The sequence below is a fragment of the Adiantum capillus-veneris genome, chromosome 7, assembly GCF_014529385.1.
Source record: "Adiantum capillus-veneris isolate H3 chromosome 7, ASM1452938v2, whole genome shotgun sequence".
Classification (NCBI taxonomy): Eukaryota; Viridiplantae; Streptophyta; class Polypodiopsida; order Polypodiales; family Pteridaceae; genus Adiantum; species Adiantum capillus-veneris.
In genome coordinates, this window is record NC_140937.1 from 65,000,149 (window position 1) to 65,006,148 (window position 6,000).

A 6,000-nucleotide genomic window follows, 5' to 3' on the forward strand; every position below is an offset into this window, starting at 1 on the left:
CAGAAGGGGAAGGAAAGCCATTATATGAGGATAGTGTATTGTGCAGGCCGAGTGAAGCTGGTAGCAGAGAGAAAATTCTCGGAAGTAGAGCTAGTGATGGGCAGTGTAATATTTGCTTGTCGACGATTTCCTCATTACTTGCTACCACGACCTTTTGTTTTCTTAACGAGTTATGCCTTTTTGCCACAGTTAATTAATGGCGCTAACATGTCAAATGTGGTCAAGAAATGGGTAATTGAGCTGCAAGAGTTTGAGTTCTCTTTTCGAGTGGAAGACAATACAAGGGCTACTGTTGGAGCCCCATTGGTCCAACTGTTGTAATGAGCCCAACTTGTAAAGCATATCAAATTCCCATTTTATTTCAAAGACGTTGTCAGGAGTTTTTTGGAGCAAGGGATTGCGCATATGTACATACCCATGCATGGTGCATCGAATAAAGGATTGCCCATTTTCCAGAGCCAGGTGGTTACGTGGGGCCCACATGTGTACAGGTAGGACAGTGTGTACATAGTGCATCGATTTTCACTATCACCAGTACCAGTATGTTTTTTCTACAATAATGAGGAGTTTATAGCGCGTAAAAATTCTCGAGGAAGCTATCTGCGGGCCGACGACGTGAGGTCAGCAGGTGCGTCAGATGGCATCTAGTGGCGTCAGGAGGGCGAACGAGGTCAATATTTGTACGCGGATGAGGACGGACACAACGTGGGTGTTTGCTTGTGATAATTATGCAGAAAGGTCATCATGAGGACCTTTTTTTGGGGCCACTTCACGTGGTGGCGAGATGCATTATTGGAAAAAAGCTGAGTGCCAGGTGTGCGAATGATGCAAAAAGGTGACAACTATGCACTGCGAGGTCAGTTTTTGGCCTGTTCGGGGTCCGTTTGAGGTCATCTATAAGGCCAAGGGTGCCCAACTAATAAAGCTAAGTGTGGGAACTGAAAAAACAGAGAGAAGACCAGAAAAAACGTGGAGAAGAGAGGAGGAACAGCCACAGCTGTGTTTTTGCCCATTTTGGAGCCTGTTTTGGCCCTAAACTGCTCATCCGAGGTCGGATTTGAGCACTTTGACATTGTAGAATGGGGTTTTGGGCCGTTCCGGACGCGATGGCGCTGTCCATTTTGCCAAATTCCTCACCCTTTTTCTGCTTTTTCTCCTATGAATGAAGCTTCTTCTCCAATTTGTGATTGTATCTGGCATATTTTACCCATATTGTGTGAGCTGTTTGCCCTATTGGTGTTGGCCCAAGATCTTTTGTATCTAAACATCAGAAATTCTCCTCTTTTGAGCTGAGGTTTTTGGGTGTGTGTGTGTATGTGTGTCTGTGTGGAGTGGGCAAGTGGATAGTCTCTCTCCTCTCACTCCAGAGGTGTGTTCCCTGTCTCCGCCAGGTGTGTTGTGTAAGCCGAGTGGTGCCCCCTAGTGTGTGTGTGTATCTTCCCAAGAGTGTGTGTCGGGTCGTTATAGAGGCCTTGTGTGTGTTTTCATCCCGCTCACATTCTTTTGGCACCCCCACGGAGGATCTTCTTCGAGTACCTTCTGCTTCGAGCTTCGAGCTTCGAGCTTCGGGATTACAGGTTGCATGTTGCAGATTACAGATTACAGGTTACATGTTACAGGTTACAGGTACAGGTGATTCACACAGGTATAGGTAGCTGGAGTACAGTGATATACTAGCAGTGATGTCACTTGCAGTTGTTGTGGGAATGCATCACTTCGCGCCTATTTGAGCGCATTGTCTGTTGGATTGTACGTTACTTGTGGAAACTGCCATTGTACGCATTTGTGGAGCCATACTTGGTTGTATTTGGCAGTCCCAGCCATTTCTGAGACTTGGTTTGGAAGATAGTCATTTCTGAGACTTGACTATACGCGATTTGCATTAGCCTTCGTGTGAGGGTCGATAGCGTGAGGTTTTTATTGAGCTGGGGGATTCTCAAATGTAGAGATCCTTTCGGTGATACAGGTAGCAAGAGCACCCTTTTTGTGACCTCGCCATAGGCTATGTACTAGTGAGTCCTATTTGATGCTCGGGTTCTATTGTTGGCAGTTTATGCATACAGATACAATCTATATTTTGGGTTCCTACTGCTCTACTTCTAGGGAAACTCTGTCGAAATTTTCCCAAGTTATGATGGCTGGTTTTTTGGTATTTTGAGCCATTTATGTTGTTATGCTGCTGAAATTTTGGCAAAATCAGAGGATAAGTCAGGTGTGCCTTCTTGGGAGCTTCATGGTTGGCTTTAATGGATGATCAAAATGGCCCTCATTTCACTCCTTTTCATTTAACTCAAAGGATTCAGATTAATGTTCATGTGTCCAGGAAGATCTTTTTCCAGCAGCGCATAGTCTTTATGTTTGGGCCAAGGAGATTGAGAGAGATCCTGGAATGTCCTTTGCCTATTGTCATTCCGATGATCAACTATGAAAACTCATTTGATGTGCATGTATTTGTCCTTATCTAAAGTTGAGCTCCATTGAAGTTTTTGGGGATTGGGTAGTCAAAAGTTTTGGGTTCTTGCACGTGTGTTCAAAGGGGTTCTCAAAGCATTGTAACTTGGGTAGCCATGGCTTTCTCTTATCCGGAGTTTCATGGAAGAAGTGATGAAGATGTGGAAGAATTTTTGGAAAAGATGGAGGTTGCCTGCATTAGCAACCAGATTCATGACCCTACGCAAATGTTACAACTTCTCCAAATTTGTTTGAAGAGTGATGCACGAGTTTGGTCCAAGGCATTTGAAGAGGAGTTGCGTGCAGCAGATCCACCTATAAGATTCAGTTGGGACAATCTAAGGCATGGATTGGAAGTGGAGTTTGTGAAGATAGAAGATCCTGACAAAGTGTGGCAAGAAGTACAAGGTTTGGTGCAGAAAGAAGGTGAGCCAGTAGATGCGTACATACGTAAGTTTTCATTGGCATGGGAGCGAATGTGCAAGGCTTTAGCACCACAGGTACCCCCGCCTGACATGATGAAGAAGGACAGGTTCTTAGCTGGTCTTTGGGAGAATATACGTTGGAGAGTGGAGCTAAAGAAGCCTAGGACATATGAAGATGCACTAGAGGTAGCAAGGAACAAAGAGTGGAAGCTGAGGAAAATGAGCCAGTTAGGGGTGGAGTCTTTGCCAATGAGGTCTGAATTTCATCCTATAGAGTCTTTACAAGGGCGCATGTCAGGGGTTCATCATGAACGAGTAGTTCCTGTTACTACTCAGGTTATACCAGTAGTAGTCACTACAGCAGTGCAAGATGATGGGCTAAGGCAAGACATGAGGCAAATGGTAGATTTGATGAAGAATCTGAGCCTAAACATGCTAGGTCAAGTGGGAAATAATCGAGGTCGAGGGAGGTTTGCAAATCAGCCAGGAGGTGAAGAAAGGCCTAGGAATGGTGTTGGACAAAGCAATGGTAGGTTTTGGAGGCAGACACCCACATGTTATAATTGTGGAGAGTTGGGTCACATCAGCCCGCAATGTGATAAGCCACCAAGGATGGGGGGAGACATGTATCCATTGCCAAGACAAGTGCTAACTAGGTCAAATGATTATGGCATCGAAATTAAGGGAGACGAAGGAACCAGTGGACTGACCCAGGAGGAAAAGGGAAAGACAAAAGTGCTAAGTGTAGTCACCTTGGAGAAGGCATCAAAGCTAGAGGATACATTAGTGATGCCTATTGGGAAGAGGACCACAGAGGATAAGGAAGGAAGAAGTGCCCCAGGTCCTAGTAAGAAGAAAGGAAAGAGCCATGAAGGCGAGGATGTCAAGGCTAAGAGGAAAAGGAGAGCTCGTCGAAAGTTTCATGTTTCAGATTTTCCACTAGGGGATGGGCAATTAAGCTATGACTTGAAGGAGGATCTGACGAGCAGGAAGGCAGATGTTACTTTTGGGCAGCTTATAGAGATGGTGCCTAAGCTAAAGCGACAGTGGAAGAAGATGGTTAACCCAATGGAGAAAGAGCCTGAGAGAGGTTCAGTGAAGGTGTTGGCAATGGACGAGCTACCAGACATTTGTCCAATAGTAGATGTGTGGCATAAAAGGAAAAATTTGGGACAAGGTTATGTGGATGGCGGAGCCCAAATATGCGTCATAACACACTCATGCGTTGAGAAGATGGGTCTCACAGTGGCTGGGGTGTCAGGGTTTCGGATCAGATTGGCAAACCATCAAAAAGTAAAATGCTTGGGTGTTGTAAAGAGCTTAGAAGTGGAGGCATATGATGCAAAGGCAGTGGTTGATTTTCATGTGATGCCAGCAGGGTTGGGAGCATATCCTATTATACTGGGAAGACCATGGTTACGTGCAGTGGGAGCTGTTCAAGATTGGCGACATGGTACGATTAGCCTCTATGGAAAGACAGGTACCAAGAAGCTTTATAATATGGACACAAGGAAACGATTAGAGGAGCTTTATGAAGATGAGGATGAGTCTAGTGATGAAGACTCTTCCACGGTGACAGATGAGGACAATGATAGCACTACCAGCAGTGATGAGGATGCTGATGTTGCATTTCTTTTGATGGATAAAGAAATCCAGGAGTGTGGTTTAGTCGCAGTTGCGAATGAAGTTGAAGATGAAAGTGAAGGGCCTTATGAAGTGATTGAAGGGCTGATGCAAACCAAGGTTGAGTTGTCAAAGAAGCAAGAATTGATGACACAAATGATCAGTGGAGACCTCTCAGCTATGGAGAAGGAGATATATTTGCATATGCAGGGTTATGCCAAAGTAATTGATGGTTTTCTTGATGCAAAGTTGATATATGGCATGTCTACAGGTTTTCCTTGGGAACCAGGTGAAACCTTGATTAAGCTTTTGATGCAAGGAATGCAATGTGTTTTTGTGTGGGATCCAGGTGGAATGAGCATCTACTAGTGTTGTTGCTGCTGAGCATGAATGCTCTAGCAGGCTAGGGGGTGGGCAAATTATGTCAGGAGTTTTTTGGAGCAAGGGATTGCGCATATGTACATACCCATGCATGGTGCATCGAATAAAGGATTGCCCATTTTCCAGAGCCAGGTGGTTACGTGGGGCCCACATGTGTACAGGTAGGACAGTGTGTACATAGTGCATCGATTTTCACTATCACCAGTACCAGTATGTTTTTTCTACAATAATGAGGAGTTTATAGCGCGTAAAAATTCTCGAGGAAGCTATCCGCGGGCCGACGACGTGAGGTCAGCAGGTGCGTCAGATGGCATCTAGTGGCGTCATGAGGGCGAACGAGGTCAATATTTGCACGCGGATGAGGACGGACACAACGTGGGTGTTTGCTTGTGATAATTATGCAGAAAGGTCATCATGAGGAACTTTTTTTGGGGCCACTTCACGTGGTGGCGAGATGCATTATTGGAAAAAAGCTGAGTGCCAGGTGTGCGAATGATGCAAAAAGGTGACAACTATACACTGCGAGGTCAGTTTTTGGCCTGTTCGGGGTCCGTTTGAGGTCATCTAAAAGGCCAAGGGTGCCCAACTAATAAAGTTAAGTGTGGGAACTGAAAAAACAGAGAGAAGACCAGAAAAAACGTGGAGAAGAGAGGAGGAACAGCCACATCTGTGTTTTTGCCCATTTTGGAGCCTGTTTTGGCCCTAAACTGCTCATCCGAGGTCGGATTTGAGCACTTTGACATTGTAGACTGGGGTTTTGGGCCATTCCGGACGCGATGGCACTGTCCATTTTGCCAAATTCCTCACCCTTTTTCTGCTGTTTTTGCTGTGTAAGTTTCTCCTATGAATGAAGCTTCTTCTCCAATTTGTGATTATATCTGGCATATTTTACCCATATTGTGTGAGCTGTTTGCCCCATTGGTGTTGGCCCAAGCTCTTTTTTATCTAAACATTGGAAATTATCCTCTTTTGAGCTGAGGTTTTTGGGTGTGTGTGTATGTGTGTGTCTGTGTGGAGTGGGCAAGTGGATAGTCTCTCTCCTCTCACTCCAGAGGTGTGTTCCCTGTCTCGGCCAGGTGTGTTGTGTAAGCCGAGTGGTGCCCCCTAGTGTGTGTGTGTA